A 20,143-nucleotide genomic window follows, 5' to 3' on the forward strand; every position below is an offset into this window, starting at 1 on the left:
TTTGATGGTGTGCCTAAGAAAGTGAAGCCAAATGACATAATTTACCTGCTGGCTTAGAAGGAGAAAGATCACCTTGTCACTCAAACATACCCACAATATCATTTCCTTTTGATTTTTAACCCCCTGGTGCTAGGAATGACTGGAGAAGAAACCGGAAGTACATGCTACTTGCATTCAGGTAACGAGAAGGATTCTAGAGTAGGCACATGTTCAACGTAGCCATGTGTTATGTCTGCAATGAAAAGGCTTAACATTATAGCCCTCTCACCTCACCCGCCTCATAGGAAACCTGCTACAAAACAGGAGCTTTCTTGTTGAGTTCCAGGGCCAGAGAAGCAGATCACAGGAGCTGTCTTCATAGACATGTCAGCAGCCTATGATACTGTGAACCACTGCCTCCTCCTGAGAAAATTGTATAATATCACAAAGGACTACCACCTCACCTGCCTCATAGAAAACCTGATACAAAACAGGAGCTTTTTTGTTGAGTTCCAGGGCCAGAGAAGTAGATGGCGGAAACAGAAGAATGGCCTGCCTCAAGGGAGCATGCCTGCTCCATCCATGTTCAACATCTACACATATGACCAGCCACTGCCAGAAGGGACAGAGAGCTTCATCTATGCTGACGATCGTGCGATTACTGCTCAAGCAGGGAGATTTGAGATGGTTGAACAGAAGCTCTCTGAAGCTCTAGGTGCCCTTACCACCTACTACAGGGAAAACCAGCTGATCCTTAACCCATCTAAAACACAGACATGTGCCTTACACCTTAAGAACAGACAAGCATCCCTAGCTGAGGATCACCTGGGAAGGAATCCCACTGGAGCATTCCAGCGCACCCAAATACCTGGGAGTCACTCTGGACCGTGCCCTGATCTACAAGAAGCACTGCCTAAATATCAAGCAAAAAGTGGGTGCTAGAAACAATATCATATGAAAGCTGACTGGCACAACCTAGGGATCACAACCAGATACAGTGAAGACATCTGCCCTTGCGCTATGCTACTCTGCTGCTGAGTATGCATGCCCAGTGTGGAAAACATCTCACCACGTTAAAACAGTAGATGTGGCTCTTAATGAGACATGTCGCATTACCACGGGGTGTCTGCGCCCTACACCACTGGAGAAATTACACTGCTTAGCCGGTATTGCACCACCTGACATCCGCCGGGAAGTAGCAGCCAATAGTGAAAGGACCAAGGCTCATCTCCAGCTCATCCCCTGTTTGGGTATCAGTCAGCACGCCAACGACTTAAATCAAGAAATAGTTTTCTGAGATCTACAGAGACACTTGCTGGAACACCTCAGCAAGCGAGAGTCCAAAAGTGGCAGGCTCACACTCAGAACCTCAACCAGTGGCTGATACCAGATGAGAGACTCCCTCCTGGGCACACAGAAGACTGGGCGACTTGGAAGGCGCTGAACAGACTGCACTCTGACACCACGAGATGCAGAGCCAACCTTCAAAAATGCGGCCACAAAGTGGAATCCACGACATGCGAGTGTGGAGAAGAGCAAACCACTGACTACATGCTGCAATGCAACCTGAGCCCTGCCACATACACAATGGAGGACCTCCTTGCGGCAACACCAGAAGCACTCCAAGTGGTCAGATACTGGCCAAAGGACATTTAATCAACTACCAAACTCACAAATTTTGTATTTTGTCTGTTTGTTTGTTTTGTTAGAAATGCAATACAATTGAGTGGTTGCCCTGACATGACAAATAAATAAACAGAGTAAAATCATAAATAACTTTGACTTGAGTATAAGATGAGGGGGCTTTTTCAGCCTTAAAAAAGGGCTGAATAATCCAGGCTTATACTTGAGTATATACGGTAATTGGTTTCTGAAAATGTCAAAATGAAATTGAATTTTATTTAAAGCTGGATTTAAATTATTAAAAGAAATGATTTATCATTTTTTTCCAAAACTGACTCTTGATTGTACATGGCACATTATATATGCCTTTTATTAGTTCTGGAGACCTCTGGAAGGTCAGACTCAGAATATTTCAAAGGAAATATACCGGCTACTTTCCAAGATGCCTATGCATTGCATATTATCCAAAAGTGTGGCAGTTTCCAACCAATGTATTTGAGAAATTTTAAAAAAAATTAATTCTCACTGTCAATACAGAAAATCCCGTTTGGAATAGCTAGAAAGGATCACATCCCATATTAATAAGCAACTTCACACTTTTGCAACCAGCTTTATGATTGAAATATCGCCCTCCGGAAAATGTAAACTACAGAACCAGTTTATCCAACCCTTAACAGACCTTGGCAGGTGACTCACATTTTCCACTCTAACTGTACAGAAAAGAAGAGGAGGAAGCCGCTCCAAAACCTGATGTACCAGGTTGGGAATGGTTCTTGGCAAGGATTGCACTGGGATGGATAAAGGGAGGAGGCCCTCCAGCTGCTTCTCATGCCTCTCCTTTTCCAAATGCATCCCCAGCAGCAAATTTCAACATCAGAGCTATTTAGCAACTAATGGACAGCAACTCTGCCTTACAAAGCAAAACACGTTATAGCGTGCAGGAGGGGTACCCATAGGGGGGTTCCACTCTCTAAAAATCCATTTGCTAGCTCTGGCATGGCCCTTAGGGAGAAAAAGCACCGGTGGAATAAAACAACATTTACTTTGATTTACCAAACCCTGTAAGAGGCATCCAAAGAGAGCAATAGAGCAGTGGTTCTCAACCTTCCTAATGCCACGACCCCTTAATACAGTTCCTCATGTTGTGGTGACCCTCAACCATAAAATTATTTTTATGTCTACTTCATAACAATAATTTTGAAACTGTTAGGAATTGCCATGTAAATATCTGATACGCAGGCTGTATTTTCATTTGCTGGGCCAAATTTGGCACAAATACCTGATACGCTCACATTTGTATACTGGTGGGGTTTGGAGGGGTTGATTTTGTCATTTAGGAGTTGTAGTTGCTGGGATTTATAGTTCAACTACAATCAAAGAGCATTCTGAACTCTACCTACGATGAAATTGAATCAAACTTAGTACACAGAACTCCCACAGCCCACGGAAAACACTAGAAGGGCTTGATGGGCATTGATGTTGAGTTTGGGAGTTGTAGTTCACCTACATCCAGAGAACACTGTGAACACAAATTGAACCAAACTTGGCACAAAGAACTTCCATGAACAGAAAATACTGGAAGAGTTTAGTGGGCATTGACCTTGAGTTTTAGAATTATAGTTCACCTACTTCCAGAAAGCACTGTCGACTCAAACAATGATGGATCAGGACCAAACTTGGCATGAATACTCAGTATGCCCAAATGTGAATACTGGCAGAGTTTGGGGGAAATAGACCTTGACATTTGGGAGTTGTGGTTGCTGGGATATATAGTTCAACTACAATCAAAGAGCATTCTGAACCCCACCAACAATTTAATGAAGCCAAACTTTCCACACAGAACCCCGTGATCAACAGAAAATAGTATGTTTTCTGATGGTCTTTGGTGACCCCCCTGACACCTCCTCACGACCCCCTCAGGGGTCCCGACCCCCAGGTTGAGAAACACTGCAATAGAGAGTTCTTCAGGGTTCTTTGTGAGATTTGCCCAAAGACACCCTAACTGGACCCCCAAACCCATTTTTGTCAGGTTTTACAATGTATTGTAATGTAATATAGCTGAGTCATGCACTGCTAATAGGCTTCTATTGGAAATGCTGAGTCATGCATTAACTGTATATAGAACTTGATTTGGGGAATGTGTTCTGGCCTAGTCCAGGTGATTGCGAATGATGCAATCCTGGGTCTGAGTTAAGTTAATGAGTTGGGAACCAATCAGAGATTGCTATGTGTAATTGTATAGAATTGTATATAAGGAAGTCATGTACAGTGTATTCTCTCTCCTTGTGCTGTGATGCTGTTTGCCGAAGGCTCTGTGTAATTTATTAAAGAAACCTGTCTTCTAAGACAAGATATAACCGTGTGCTGTGGTAAGTTTGTAGTGTTATCTAGATTGGAGGGGAAAACAGTAATAAAACTGACAATGGCCGGGCATGTGCTCAAGTGTCTGTAAAAGAGTTCCAGATTGACTGCAGTTTGTGGGAGCAGTTGACTGAAATACTGTGCAGGAAGAAGCTACTGGAAAGCGCTGAAGTTGTGCAACTGAGCTGTTGCTGAATTGTGAAATTAATCCCAACAATTTTCTTGTAGATAAAGCAGCTCTAAAATCCATGATAGTAAAGGTAAAGATTTTACCTTTACTACCGTACCGTGAGCAGGAAAAGAGATTGAAAGATGGGTTCAAAACTCTGGCATAGACACTGAGAACTGGGAAGCCATGGCCCTTGAGCGCTCCAGCTGGAGGTCAGCTGTGACCAGCAGTGCTGCAGAATTTGAAGAGGCACGAATGGAAGGCGAAAGAGAGAAACGTGCCAAGAGGAAGGTGCGTCAAGCCAGCCCCGACCGGGACCGCCTTCCACCTGGAAACCAATGCCCTCACTGCAGAAGAAGATGCAGATCAAGAATAGGGCTCCAGAGTCACCTACAGACTCACAAGAATTCTGATCCTGGAAGACTATCCTACTCGGTCAACAAGTGAGTATATGTACAATATAACTCATAGCCAAGAGCCACAAATACATAAAAAGGGATTGGGGGAGAATCATCTTGTTCTTCAAATGAATGGAAATTTCCAAAATTCCTCCTCATTTGCTCTGATGGCTATGATTGCTGGGACGTTCAATCGTAAGACATCTGGCTACACATTCCTCTCCCAAGGCATCTGAATGACTGAAATGCACATCAAGGTTAAAAAGCTAAGCACTAAGATGACTAATGGTATCTCCAAAGAGGAGATATCAGCACTTTTTAATAGGCAGTGCTGTATAAGAAGATAAAATGATCTGATAAGCATTTAACATTGTCTCGACTCATCAAGAACCTCGTCAAAGACTAGTTCTTTTTAAAACAACGAATTATAATAAGTGGATAGTTCTTACTGAATTGATAATTGATAAATATTTGATAAATTCCACCTTGTCTCCTGTGCTATTCTAATAATATAATATATATTGTATAAACATATAATATTTATAATGTTTTGTCGAAGGCTTTCATGGCCGGAATCCATGGGTTGTTGTAGGTTTTTCCGGGCTATATGACCATGTTCTAGAGGCAATTTTTCTCCTGATGTTTCACCTGCATCTATGGCAAGCATCCTCAGAGGTAATGAGGTCTGTTGGAACTAGGAAAAATGGGTTTATATATCTGTGGAATGACCAGGGTGAGACAAAGGACTTTTGTTTGCTGGGGCCATTGGCCTGTAGAGCCCAGTTTAGGTGGTTCAGTTCGTCTTGGAGAAGGTGGGGTTCGCAGATTCTTTTTGCACGGTCTGCCAAGGCTTTAATTGTGCTTCTTTTTTGACTTGGGTGATCACTCTCAACAAAAGATTCCCCCCAGGCGCTTCCAAGCCATTGAATGCAAATCAAGGTGATCAGCTGAAACATTCACAGCTAGCCCCAGCAAACAAAAGTCCTTTGTCTCACCCTGGTCATTCCACAGATATATAAACCCATTTTTCCTAGTTCCAACAGACCTCATTACCTCAGAGGATGCTTGCCATAGATGCAGGCGAAACGTCAGGAGAAAAATTGCCTCCAGAACATGGCCATATAGCCCGGAAAAACCTACAACAACCCAATATTTATAATATTATAATGTAATGCAATATAATACTAATAATAATAATATGATATTATAATTATATATTTATATTACATGTAATATTGCTAATAATATTACAATATAATTGGTATAGTATAATATAGCAATATTTAAAACTGATATTGTACTATGCTAATAATCTATATATATAAATCTGTTAGGTTGGTTCAACCGGACAGCAAAACTCCACAACCCCCCAACGAAACTTAACCAAAATTCCCATGCCCATAACACAACCCACAAGGTACAAACATATCTACTCAAAATGAAAAACAACACAACAACACACTCACAAAACGGCAAAACAACAAAACTCACAAACCCCCCAACGAAACTTAACCAAAATTCCCATGCCCATAACACAACCCACAAGGTACAAACATATCTACTCAAAATGAAAAACAACACAACAACACACTCACAAAATGGCAAAACAACTAAGCATGCGCATTGGTGCCCAGCCACAAGTTCCCTGGCGCATGCACACAGCCTTCCGGCCAATGTACCCTCTGCAGAAGCCATGCCCACTCCAAGCCCCGCCACGCCGCTTCCCGCACACACACCCCCTGCCGCACGCACACACACAACCCCACACTCCATCACTCCCCCCGCCACTGCACACACACACGCAACCCCATGCTCCATCACTCCCCCCGCTGCCGCACACACACAACCCCACGCTCCATCACTCCCCCCGCCGCCGCACACACACACGCAACCCCAGGCTCCATCATTTCCCCCGCCGCCGCACACACACACGCAACTCCACGCTACATCACTCCCCCACCGCCGCACGCACACACACACGCAACCCCACTCTCCATCACTCCCTCTGCCGCCACACACACGCAACCCCACTCTCCCCGCCGCTGCACACACACACGCAACCCCATGCTCCATCACTCCCCCCGTCGCCGCGCACACACACGCAACCCCACGCTCCATCACTCCCTCGCCGCCGCACACACACACGCAACCCCAGGCTCCATCATTCCCCCCGCCGCTGCACACACATAATAGTCCAGATATCTACCTCAACTTTGATAAGTTTTACTATAGGCCACAGCAACGCGTGGCAGGGCACAGCTAGTATAATATATTGTATGTATATATATATACCTTGTAAGCCGCTCTGAGTCCCCTTCGGGGTGAGAAGGACGGCATATAAATGTTGTAAATAAATAAATAAATAAATAATACATCACATATCTACCACTAGCATTCAAGCAAGAGCTGAATGATAACTCTAGAAACAAGGATGGCAACTCAGGAAAATCTGCACTCCGTACTGAAAAATATTAAATATTAAATTCAGAGGACAGCAATGGCAACCTCCCTCTTAACAAATCTTGTCAACAAGCCATAACACATTTCCACAAAACCTCTGCTTCAAATTACACTAGAATATTATCAGTTGATTTGTTCCAGCCATTAACCGTAATGGCTTACGGGATTTGTTCTTATGCAAAGAAAAAAATTTTTTCAAGCCAATGCTCATTCAGTGATTATGGGCCAACTGCTTTCATTTAGCTCAGTGTTTCTCAACCTGGGGGCCGGGACCCCTGGGGGGTGTTAGAGGGGTCCCGAAGACCATCAAAATACACAATATTTTCTGTTGGTCATGGGGGTTCTGTGTGGGAAGTCTGGCCTAATTCTATCATAAGTAGGGTTCAGAATGCTCTTTGATTGTAGGTGAACTATAAATCCCAGCAACAACAACTCCCAAATGTCAAGGTCTATTTTCCCCCAAACCCCACCAGAGTCCACATTTGAACATACTGAGTGTCCGTGCCAAGTTTGGTCCAGATTTATCATTGTTTGAGTCCACAGTGCTGTCCGGATTTAGGTGAACTACAACTCCCAAACTCAAGGTCAATGCCCACCAAGCCGTTCTAGCATTTTCTGTTGGTCATGGGATTTCTGTGCGGCCAGGTCTGATTCAATTCCATCGTTGGTGGAGTTCAGAAAGCTCTTTGATTATAGGTGAACTATAAATCCAAGCAACTACAACTCCCAAATGACAAAATCAATCCTCCCCCCAACCCCACTAGCATTCACATTTGGGCATATTGGGTATTTGTGCTCAATTTAGTCCAGTGAATGAAAATCCATCCTGCATATCGGATATTTACATTATTATTTATGACAGTAGTAAAATGTATCAAGTATCAAGTATCAAGTAGCAACGAAAACAATATTATGGTTGGGGGTCACCACAACATAGGGTCACGGCATTAGCAAGATTGAGAACCACTGATTTAGCTGATCCACTTACATAGTTATTGTGAAGGCAAAACGGGATGGAGGAGCCACTAAAGCCCTCCCTCCAAGGACACTGCAGGTCACAGCGAGCACCACATCCCAGTGTTCCTTCCTCTCTCCATTGGTGTGGAATTTGCATGACCCCACCCACTGCCTCTCTCTTAACACTTTCCTATTATTTTCTATGCCACACAGCAACTGAACATACTAGAGAGAGAGGTTTAGGGAGAATTCACCATGATTTATAGGAGTTGTAGGGACTGGGATGTATAGTTCACCTGCAATTGAAGAGCACTCATAATGTCACCAATGATCGACCTGGAACTAACTAGGCACAAAGACCCAACATGGCCAACATGCATACTGGTGGGGTTTGGGAGTGATTGTCCTTGGCATATGGGAGTTATAGTTCTCCCCTATCCAGAGAGCACTGAACCCAGCCAACCGTGGATCTGAACAGAACTTGGCACACAGACCCAACATAGCCAACTGTGAACACTGGTAGGGTTTGGAGGTTATTACCCTAGAAATCTGGGAGTTGTAGTTCACCCTTATCCAGAGAACATTGAACCCAGCAGATGATGGATCTGGACCAAACACTGGCATCAGGGAGCTATAGTTCTGCCATATTCAGAGAACATTGAACCCAGCAGATGATGGATCTGGACCAAACTAGGCACAAAGACCCAACATGGCCAACTGTGTATTCAGGCGGAGTGTGGGGGTGATTGACACTGATATCAAGGAGTTATAGTTCAGCCGTATTCAGAGAACATTGAACCCAGCAGATGATGGATCTGGACCAAACTAGGCACAAAGACCCAACATGGCCAACTGTGTATTCAGGCGGAGTGTGGGGGTGTTTGACATTGGCACCAGGGAGTTATAGTTCAGCTGTATTCAGAGAACACTGAATCCAGCAGGTGATGGATCTGGACCAAACATTGGCATCAGGGAGCTATAGTTCTGCCGTATTCAGAGAACACTGAATCCAGCAGATGACGGATATGGACCAAACTTGGCACACAGACCCAACATGGCCAACTGTGTATACAGGCGGGGTTTGGGTGTGATTGACACTGGCATCAGAGAGTTATAGTTCAGATGTATTCAGAGAACCTAGTGGATGATGGATCTGGATCAGATTTGGCACACAGAACTAACATGACCAACTGGTGGAGTTTGGAGAGGATTGACACAAGATTTTGGGGAATTGTAGTTCACCCACATCCTTATGCATTTCCCAATAGAAGCATTCATAAAAAACAAGCAAAGACTGAGGTTTTTTTCCCTAAAAAATAGCACAGCATATGACCAAACTGAAATGACCTAACTCCCAAAAACAAACAATGCCCTTTTCAAATAACCCGGACATAACCGGTACCCAAGCTAGTTATTTAATAAAATAAGCATTCCTATGAAACAGAAGTGAATCTTACAAGACTTAAAAACAATAAAATGCTAGGAGACACGGTACGTTATCACCACCTCATTCTACAGTTTCTATAGCCTGAACTACCAAAGTGTATGCAATCTGAAAGCATATCACCTATATTCCTTGAACAACTTTCAAACAGATAAAACAAAAAAGTGCCTTTAAGAATGTTTGTAGCACAAATGTAATTAATCTATTGTAAATACGACATATGACACTGTTATGTTCTCAACAAAACCTAAGATTGTGTTGTTGAAGGTAATCTAAGATTGACTATTATTAGCTATATATTATAAACCAAGAGCAGGTTGAGAGACTGAACATTCTCTTATGACTCCCTAGATAAGTAGCTTCTATGTGTCTGTCCATATATGTTGTGTGTCTATGGCACTGAATGTTTCCCATGTATATGTACATAGTAATCTGCCCTGAGTCCCCTGCGGGATGAGAAGGGAGGAATATAAATACTGCAAATAAATAAACAAATAAATAAATGAAGAATAACAAAAAAGGGGTCTAGTCTATTTCCAATCGCTCTAGGCATTTTCTCAGAATGTCCAAACCAAGATAGGAATGTCCATACACAGTTCTCCCTCATTAACTTTAATATAAACAGAACATTTCCATGTCTTAAGCCATTGTGTTGGTAATTGAATGTTTTGCCTATGTTGGAAACCACCCTGAGTCCCTCGGGGAGATAGGTAACAGGAAAGGTTTTCCCCTTGACATTAAGTCCGGTCATGTCTGACTCTGGGGATTGGTGCTCATCTCCATTTCTAAGTCAAAGAGCCAGCATTGTCCATAGACACCTCCAAGGTCATGTGGCCAACATGACTGCATGGAGTGCCATTACCTTCCCGCTGGAGCAGTACCTATTCATCTACTCATATGTAATGTTTTCAAACTGCTAGGTTGGCAAAAGCTGGGACTAACAGTAGGAGCTCACGCCAGTCCTCGGATTCGAACCTGTGACCTTTCGGTCAGCAAGTTCAGCAGGTCAGCGGTTTAACCCACTGCACCACAGGGGGCTCCCAGGGAGATAGAGCGGTATACAAAAAAAGTATTACTATTATTACTGGATTGTATGGCAGTATGAACTCAGATAACCCAGTTCAAAAAGATATTGTGGATGATCTGCCTTGGTATTCTGGTTTATATGCCTGTGTGGAAGGCCCACAAACTGGGAGAATCAACATTTAGTTCCAGAGGACTGGGTTATTGCAGAAGCAGTGAGTAGATGCCAACCAATTATTATAGTATTATGCTGTAATGCAATATAATACTACTAATAATAATATATTATAATTATATATTTATATTACATGTAATATTACTAATAATATTACAATATGATGGTATAGCACATTATAGTAAAATATAATACTGATATTGGACTATGCTAATAATATAATATATTGTATGTATGTATGTATATATGTATATATATATATTAGCCGTCCCCTGCCACGTATTGCTGTGGCCCACATGGGGGGTTCTGTGTGGGAAGTTTGGCCCAATTCTATCGTTGGTGGGGTTCAGAATGATCTGTGATTGTAGGTGAACTATAAATCCCAGCAACTGCAATTCCCAAATGTCAAGGTCTATTTCCCCAAACTCCACCAGTGTTCATATTTGGGCATATTGAATATTTGTGCCAAGTTTGGTCCATATCCATCACTGAGTGCACCATGCTCTCTGGATGTAGGCAAACTACAACTCCAAAACCAAAGGACACTGCCCACCAAATCCTTGCAGTATTTTCTGTTGGTCATAGAAGTTCTGTGTGCCAAGTTTGGTTCAATTCCATCCTTAGTGGGTTCAGAATGCTCTTTGATTGTAAGTGAACTATAAATCCCAGCAACTACAACTCCCAAATGACAAAATCATTTTTTTGAGTGAAGGACATACATTGGGTTCTTGGGTGTCTTGTGTCCAAATTTTGTGTCAATTCGTCCAGTGGTTTTTTAGTTCTGTTAATCCCACAAACGAACATTACATTTTTATTTATATAGATAATAATATTGCAATATAACAATACAAATATATAATAAAATTATAATCTTATATTTCATATATAAGAATTATAATATTACAATAGTTTTTTTGAGTGAAGGACATACATTGGGTTGTTCGGTGTCTTGTATCCAAATTTGGTGTCAATTCGTCCAGTGGTTCTTGAGTTGTGTTAATCCCACAAATGAACATTACATTTATATTTATATTTATATTTATATTTATATTATCTATCTATCTATCTATCTATCTATCTATCTATCTATCTTGTAAGCTGCTCTGCATCCCCTTCGGGGTGAGAAGGGTGGCATATAAATGCCGTAAATAAATATATAAATAAATATTATTGATTTCTGTGTTCTATGTACATCGATCAGCAATCTTTTAGGACTGTCATTCTAAAACTTTGATTCTGCAGATATTCTGGACTTCAGTTTCCAAAATATATAACTACAGTAGTCTCTCACTTATCCAACCTTCGCTCATCCAACATTCTGTATTATCCAACGCAGTCTGCCTCCCGCCCGGATCCACAACTGTTTCAATACCTTGCGACGTTTTGGTGCTAAATTCCTAAATACATTAATTACAACAGAACGTTAACGTGTATTGAACTGCTTTTTCTGTCTATTTGTTGTAAAAAAATGACATTTTGGTACTTAATTTGTAAAATCATAATGTAATTTAACGTTTAATAGGTTTTTCCTTAATTCCTCCTTCTTATCCAACGTTCTGCTGGCCCATTTACGTTGGATAAGAGAGACTCTACTGTATCAGGCAAGGCGGATAGGGCTTCTAGAAGTTGAAGTCCAAAACACTTGGAGGACTATAGTTTGGAACTACTGTTCTAGGAGAAGGCCTTTCACTGATAAGAAATTTCAAATACATTTTTCTTAGAGCAGTTTTGTCGAACTCTTCCTCTTTGTGATGTTTTCTATGTTCTATAAAGCCAAGGGAACGGTGGCTGGCACATTAGTTGCGGATCACAGCAAAGAGCTGCATGTTATGATGGTGATGAGGATGCTTGTGGCTGAGACAAAGCTGGAAGGCTGCCTAGAATGGCCTTTGTGAAAAGTACAGTGTATTCCCACTGCACACGGGGGAGAAGGGGAGAGCAGGTTTTCAACTTGGTTGAACACAATTATGGTCCCTTGCATAAGAGGAAACGCGTCCAAACCATCACTCAAGGGTAGTAACTAGCCTCCTGCCAGACACTAATAAAGCAGCTTAGAGGCCAATGTTGCTAATGAGTCCTTAATTTGTCCCAGAGACACCAGCGAAGCCTTTGTGTCCCTGCAAGGTATTTTAAGCCAAGTTTCAAACCACACAGGTTGGAGGGCACCTCAGTTTCCACACTCCTGGGGTTGTACCCAAGTATAACATCAACCTAGCCATTTCCATGTGGCATGCTGATCCCAAACAACTCCTGGACTTCAACAAAGTAGAAATTCCAAAATTCCAGGCCTTTGAATCATCTCAGCTCTTAAGAAATGCGTTAACACATTTTTAAAATTTATTTATTATGTTTATACCTTGCCCTCTCTCACCCCAAAGAGGACTCAGAGCAGCTTACAAGTTTTAGATATATAGAGGAAAGGAAAGGAAAATGCTCTGGGGAGTGGGCTCATTTTCATTTCTAAACCAAAGAACTGGCGTTGTCCACAGACACCTCCAAGTTCATGTGGCCAGCATGACTGCATGGAGCACCGTTACCTTCCTGCAGAAGCAGTCTTTATTTATCTACTCACACTTCAACGTTTTCAAACTGCTAGGTTGGCAGAAGCTGGGGCTAACAGTGGGAGCTCACCCTCCTCTCCGGATTCGAACTATCGACCTTTCGGTCAGCAAGTTCAGCAGCTCAGCTGTCTAACCCGCTGTGCCATCAGTGGGCCCAATATATGTATATAAAATATATTATTAGCATAGCACAATATTAGTATTATATATTACTATATTGTACTATACTACTAGATTGCAATATTATTAGTAATATCACATGTAATATATAACATATAACTATTATATTATTATATTGCACTACATTATATCATGATCAATATATGTACATACAATATATTATATTATTAATACAGCCCCATATTAGTATTATATATTACTATATTGTGCTATACTACTATACTGCAATATTATTAGTATTACATGTAATATATAATATATAACATATTATTGTATTGCATAACCATACTGCAATATTATTACTAATATTACATGTAATATATAACATATTTATTTATTTATTTATTATTTACTATTCTTGTATACCGCTGTATCTCAAGCCCGAGGGCGACTCACAGCGGTTTCCAAACAGCAAACAGCAAAGACAATAAAACCAGCAATAATTAATATGCAATAACAGTTAAATTACACATTTCCATTACTAGCTAATAAACAATCATCAATACACAGTTATCACAAATCCCATCCCCGATCGCCTCATCATCCAAGCGTGATCCAAATTCGTCGTCCATTGTTCTGTTCCTATGTTCAAATTACCAGAATTGCACTGAATTACTCAAACGCCTGCACAAACATCCAGGTCTTCAACTTTCTACGGAATGTCATGAGAGATGGTGCCAGCCTAACGTCTACAGGAAGGGCGTTCCACAGCCGAGCAGCCACCACCGAGAAGGCCCTATCTCTCGTCCCCGCCAACCGTGCTTGAGAGGCTGGCGGGATCGAGAGCAGGGCCTTCCCGGAAGATCTCAAAGTCTGAGTGGGTTCATAGGCCGAGATGCGGTCAGATAGGTATCTTGGGCCGGAACCATTTAGGGCTATTATATCATTATATTGTATTACATTATAACATTATGATCAATATTATATCTACATACAATATACTATAGTATTAGCATAGCACAATATTAGTATTATATATTACTGTATTGTAGTATACCACTATAATGCAACATTAGTAATATTACATGTAATATATATTATACAACTATTATATTGTATTATTAGTAGTATTATATTGTATTACATTATATTATCAATATTATATGTATATACATTATATTATATTATCAGTGTAGCACAATATTAGTATTTATTTATTTATATTTATTTTGTATCAAAAGCATTGCATAAATTAGTATAAAACTGATAAAAACAGAAGGAGCACAAGCGGCTAAATATCTCTTGACCAAAAATGGGCAACAGCAATGGCATTCAGTTCTTGTGGGTTTTTTCGGGCTATATGGCCATGTTCTAGAGGCATTTCTCCTGACGTTTCGCCTGCATCTATGGCAAGCATCCTCAGAGGTGAGGTCTGCTGGAATTGGGGAAAAGGGGTTTATATATCTGTGGAATGACCAGGGTGAGACAAAGGGCTTTTGTAAGTTGGGCTAGGTGTGAATCTTGCAACTGACCACCTTGATTAGCATACAATGGGCTGACTGTGCCTGGAGCAAACTCTTCTTGAAAGGTGATTAGATGTCCCTGCCTGTTTTTCTCTCTGCTGTTTTTGCTGTTGCAATTTTAGAATTTTTTAATGCTGGTAGCCAGATTTTGTTCATTTTCATGGTTTCTTCCTTTCTGTTGAAATTGTCCACATGTTTGTGGATTTCAATGGCTTCTCTGTGTAGCCTGACATGGTGGTTGTGAGAGTGGTCCAGCATTTCTGTGTTCTCAAATAAAATTCTGTGCCCAGGTTGGTTCCTCAGGTGCTCTGCTATGGCTGACTTCTCTGGTTGAAGTAGTCTGCAGTGCCTTTCATGTTCCTTGATTCGTGTTTGGGCAACGCTGCGTTTGGTTGTCCCTCTGGAGACTTGTCCACAGCTGCATGGTATACGGTAGACTCCTGCAGAGGTGAGAGGATCCCTCTTATCCTTTGCTGAACGTAGCATTTGTTGGATTTTCTTGGTGGGTTTGTAGATTGTTTGTATGTTGTGTTTCCTCATCAGCTTCCCTATGCGGTCAGTGGTTCCCTTGATGTATGGCAGGAACACTTTTCCTCTGGGTGGATCTTCATCTTTACTCTCGTGGCTTGTTCTTGGTCTTGCAGCTCTCCTGAAGTCTGAGGTGGAGTCTCCATTGGCCTGTAGAGCCCAGTTGAGGTGGTTCAGTTCATCTTGGAGGAGAAGGTGGGGTTCGCAGATTCTTTTTGCACGGTCTGCCAAGGCTTTAATTGGGCTTCTTTTTTGACTTGGGTGATGGTTGGAGTTTTTATGTAGATATCTATCTCTGTGTGTGGGTTTTCTGTAAACGGTGTGACCCAATTGTTGATCTGGTTTGCGGATGACTAGGACATCTAGAAAAGGCAGTCTTCCTTCCTTTTCTTTTTCCATAGTGAACTGGATGTTTGGGTGGATGCTGTTCAGATGTTCCAGGAACCTGTTGAGTTCTTCTTCTCCATGGCTCCAAATGGTGAAGGTGTCATCCACATATCTGAACCATATCGTGGGCTTTTTGGTTGCTGTCTCCAGGGCTCGTTGTTCAAAGTGTTCCATGTAGAAGTTAGCTATGACTGGGCTGAGAGGGCTCCCCATAGCTACTCCATCTTTCTGTTCATAGAATTCATTGTCCCACTGAAAATAGCTGGTGGTGAGGCAATGGTGAAACAGTGCCGTGATGTCTTCTGGGAACCTCTGGTTGATGAGTGCCATGGTGTCTGCAACTGGGACCATGGTAAATAGAGACACCACATCAAAGCTGATCAGTTTGTCATTTGTATTTGGCTTGAGATTGCTGATTTTTTCATTGAAGTGGGCTGAGTCCTTGATGTAGTGTGTTGTGAGCCCAATGTGGCTTTGTAGCTGTGCAGCAAGAAATTTGGCATTGTCTGTAGCCTCCAACAATTCTTCCTCTATACATGAGGCAGGGGCGAACATAGATGCGGAGTTGTCTATTCTGCTCCACAGTCACACAAGGTGGGGGATTCTTTTAAGTAGTGCCATTTTGCAACCTTGTCTTTTGATCTGCCCACTCCGCTTCTATAGTAATAAAATATTTTTATTTTATATTACTATATATTCGTATTATACATTACTATATTGTTGCTGGGGGGAGGGACTCCCAACTCTTACAGCACCTTGGCATCACCTGAAAGTCAAAGCAGTTAGCGTTGTGCCAAATCACTTTCAAATTCAAATTATGAGTTGGAACAATATTTGCAGGATCATGGACCTGGATCGCTTCCTAGCCCCAGAATAATATTTTCTTAGGTCAGCGTCATACCATTAACAATGACCAACTAGCAAATTCCAGGCCTTTGTTTCACTGCACTGCTTCAAATATTCCGATAAATGATGATCTAGTCCAACGGATCTCAGTGGGATGAGAACAGTAATTAAAAAAACCCTCTTACTAACGTACTCTCAGCCCTGCTCAGGAAGGCAACAAAAGGTAGAGGAAGAATAGGGTGGAACGCTTCATTATGCTGATTTATATACACCACAGCTTTCATTTAAACAAAATTTGTCCTATGTGTTGTCGAAGGTTTTCACGGCCTAAATCACTGGGTTGCTGTGAGTTTTCCAGGCTTTCTGGCCATGTTCCAGAAGCATTCTCTCCTGACGTTTCACCCACATCTATAGCAGGCATCCTCAGAGGTTGTGTGGTCTGGTGGAAACTAGGCAAGGGAGGTTTATAAGTGTGTTTATATAGCCACCCTGGACCTTCAACAGATATATAAACCCCACTTACCTAGTTTCTAACCTCTTAGTATGCCCTGCCATAGATGTGGGTGAAATGTCAGGAGAGCATGCTTCTGGAACATGGCCAGCCAGCCCAGAAAGCTCACAGCAACCCAGTGCTTCTGGCCACGAAAGCCTTCGACAACACAAAGTAAATAATAATAATAATAATAATAATAATCTATATAAATAAAAATGTAATCTTCGAAGGCTTTCATGGCCGGAATCACTGAGTTGTTGTAGGGTTTTTTTCGGGCTGTACCTCACTACCTCTGAGGATGCTTGCCATAGATGCAGGCAAAACGTCAGGAGAGAATGCCTCCAGACCATGGCCATACAGCCCGAAAAAAACCTACAACAATGTAATGTTTGTTTGTGGTATTAAAAGAACTCAAAAACCAGTGGGCCAATTGACACGAAATTTGGACAGCACAGACCTAACAACCCAATGTATGTCTTTCACTCAAAATTTTTTGATTTTGTCATTTGGGAGTTGTAGTTGCTGGGATTTATAGTTCGCCTACAATCAAAGAGCATTCTGACTCAAACAATGATAGAACTGGACCAAACTTGGCACGAATATTCCATATGCCTAAATATGAACACAGATGGAGTTTAAGGGAAATAAACCTTGAAATTTGGGAGTTGTAGTTGCTGGGATTTATAGTTCACCTACAATCAAAGAGCATCCTGAACCCCACCAACGATGGAATTGAACCAAACTTGGCACACAGTTCTCCCATGACCAACATAAAATACTGGAAGGATTTGGTGGGCAGTGTCCTTTGGTTTTGGAGTTGTAGTTCACCGACATCCAGAGACCACTGTGGACTCAAACAATGATGGATCTGGACCAAACTCGGCACGAGTACTCAAGATGCCCAAATGTGAACACTGGTGGACTTTGGGGGAAATAGAATCTTGACATGTGGGAGTTGTACTTGCTGGGATTTATAGTCCACCTACAATCACAGAGCATTCTGAACCCCACCAACGAAACAATTGGACCAAACCTCCCACACAGAATTCCCATGTGGGCCACAGCAACACGTGGCAGGGGACGGCTAGTATCAGGGACGGCTAGTATCTAATAATAATGTATATTGTTTGAACATTTTCTCCTTGTAGAAATGTTCAATCCAATTTCATTAACATTGGAATCTGATTAGTACAGTCATATGGTTCATCTCAGCTAAAATAATAACTTTCAAGATATTCAGAGTTTCTACATGCAGTTAATTTCATTTTCGTCTTGTGAACATGAACACTGTTTCTTTCTTCAACTCAGTAGTTTGAGACTAATGCTGCTTTGGGGTGGGGCTGGGCCAAGGCAGCAAAACGCAGCAAAACAACAGAATCATCAAGTATAAATGCAGTAGTTGTACAGTTTGCTTTGTAATGATTAAGGTAACCTTGAAATATAAATATTTTCCAAAGCTTGGTGATACATACAATCATGAAACATGGCTGTGCTTCTACATTGGATACAAGGATCTGGGTTTATCAGCAAGAAGACCGCTTAAAACACTACCAGTATATTATACTATTAGTATTGTAATGCTACCCCTCTATTCCACCTTGGTTAGACCACACCTGGAATATTGTGTCCAATTCTGGGCACCACAATTGAAGGAATATATTGACAAGCTGGAATGTGTCCAGAGGAGGACGACTAAAATGATCAAGGTTCTGGAGAACAAGCCCTATGATGAGCGGCTTAAAGAGCTGGGTATGTTTAGCCTGAAGAAGAGAAGGCCGAGAGGGGATATGATAGCCATGTATAAATATGTCAGAGGAAGTCATAAGGAGAAGGGAGCAAGCTTGTTTTCTGCTTTCCTGGAGACATAATGGAACAATGGCTTCAAACTACAAGAAAGGAGATTCAACCTGAACATGAGGAAGAACTTCCTGACTGTGAGAGCCGTTCAGCAGTGGAACTCTCTGCTCCGGAGGGTGGTGGAAGCACCCTCTTTGGAAGCTTTCAAATAGAGCAGTGGTTCTCAACCTGGGGTCCCCAGATGGTTTTGGCCTACAACTCCCAGTAATCTCAGCCAGTTTACCAGCTGTTAGGATTTCTGGGAGTTGAAGGCCAAAAACATCTGGGGACCCCAGGTTGAGAACCACTGAAATAGAGGCTGGATGGCCATCTGTCAGGGGTGCTTTGAATTCAATATTCCTGCTTCCTGGCAGGGGGTTGGACTGGATGGCCCATGAGGTCTCTTCCAAGTCTATGATTCTATGATAACAGCGCCCTGAATCCCCTTTAAACCTGAAAATAAACTATATCTGTGGAAATCTTTCGCCAGAGAGGGAAATGGTGGGAGCTTCAGACAAAAACAACATCAGGTTCTTGTGGGTTTTTTTGGGCTATAGAGCCATGTTCTAGAGGCATTTCTCCTGATGTTTCGCCTGCATCTATGGCAAGCATCCTCAGAGGTTGTGAGGTCTGTTGGAAGTAGGACAATGGGTTTATATATCTGTGGAATGGCTGGGGTGGGGCAAAGAGCTCTTCTCTGCTGGAGCTAGGTGTGAATGTTTCAACTGACCACCTTCATTAGCATTTGAAGGCCTGGCTGAGCCTGGGAAAATCTTTTGTTGAGAGGTGTTAAGATGTGCCTGGTTGTTTCCTCTCTGTTGTTTTGCTGTTGTAATTTTAGAGTTTTTTAATACTGGTAGCCAGATTTTGTTCATTTTCATGGTCTCTTCCTTTCTGTTGAAATTGTCCACATGCTTGTGGATTTCAATGGCTTCTCTGTGTAGTCTGACATGGTGGTTGTTGGTGTGGTCCAGCATTTCTGTGTTCTCCAATAATATGCTGAGTTCTCCAATAATATGCTATGGCTGACTTCTCTGGTTGAAGTAGTCTGCAGTGCCTTTCATGTTCCTTGATTCATGTTCAGACTACACAGAGAAGCCATTGAAATCCACAAGAATGTGGACAATTTCAACAGAAAGGAAGACACCATGAAAATGAATAAGATCTGGCTACCAGTATTAAAAAAAGTCTAAAATTACAACAGCAAAACAGCAGAGAGGAAACAACCAGGCACATCTTAACACCTCTCAACAGGGGATT

At 41.9% G+C, this 20,143-nt stretch overlaps 1 protein-coding gene across 3 annotated transcripts in view; it reads right to left on the reverse strand.

The window, feature by feature from the left end:
* The window catches only part of RTN3 (reticulon 3), a 74,763-nt gene that overhangs the window by 40,566 nt on the left and 14,054 nt on the right, over window positions 1-20,143 (reverse strand). The window lies entirely within an intron of this gene.

Source organism: Anolis sagrei, chromosome 12 (assembly GCF_037176765.1).
Source record: "Anolis sagrei isolate rAnoSag1 chromosome 12, rAnoSag1.mat, whole genome shotgun sequence".
In the NCBI taxonomy this organism is placed as follows: Eukaryota; Metazoa; Chordata; class Lepidosauria; order Squamata; family Dactyloidae; genus Anolis; species Anolis sagrei.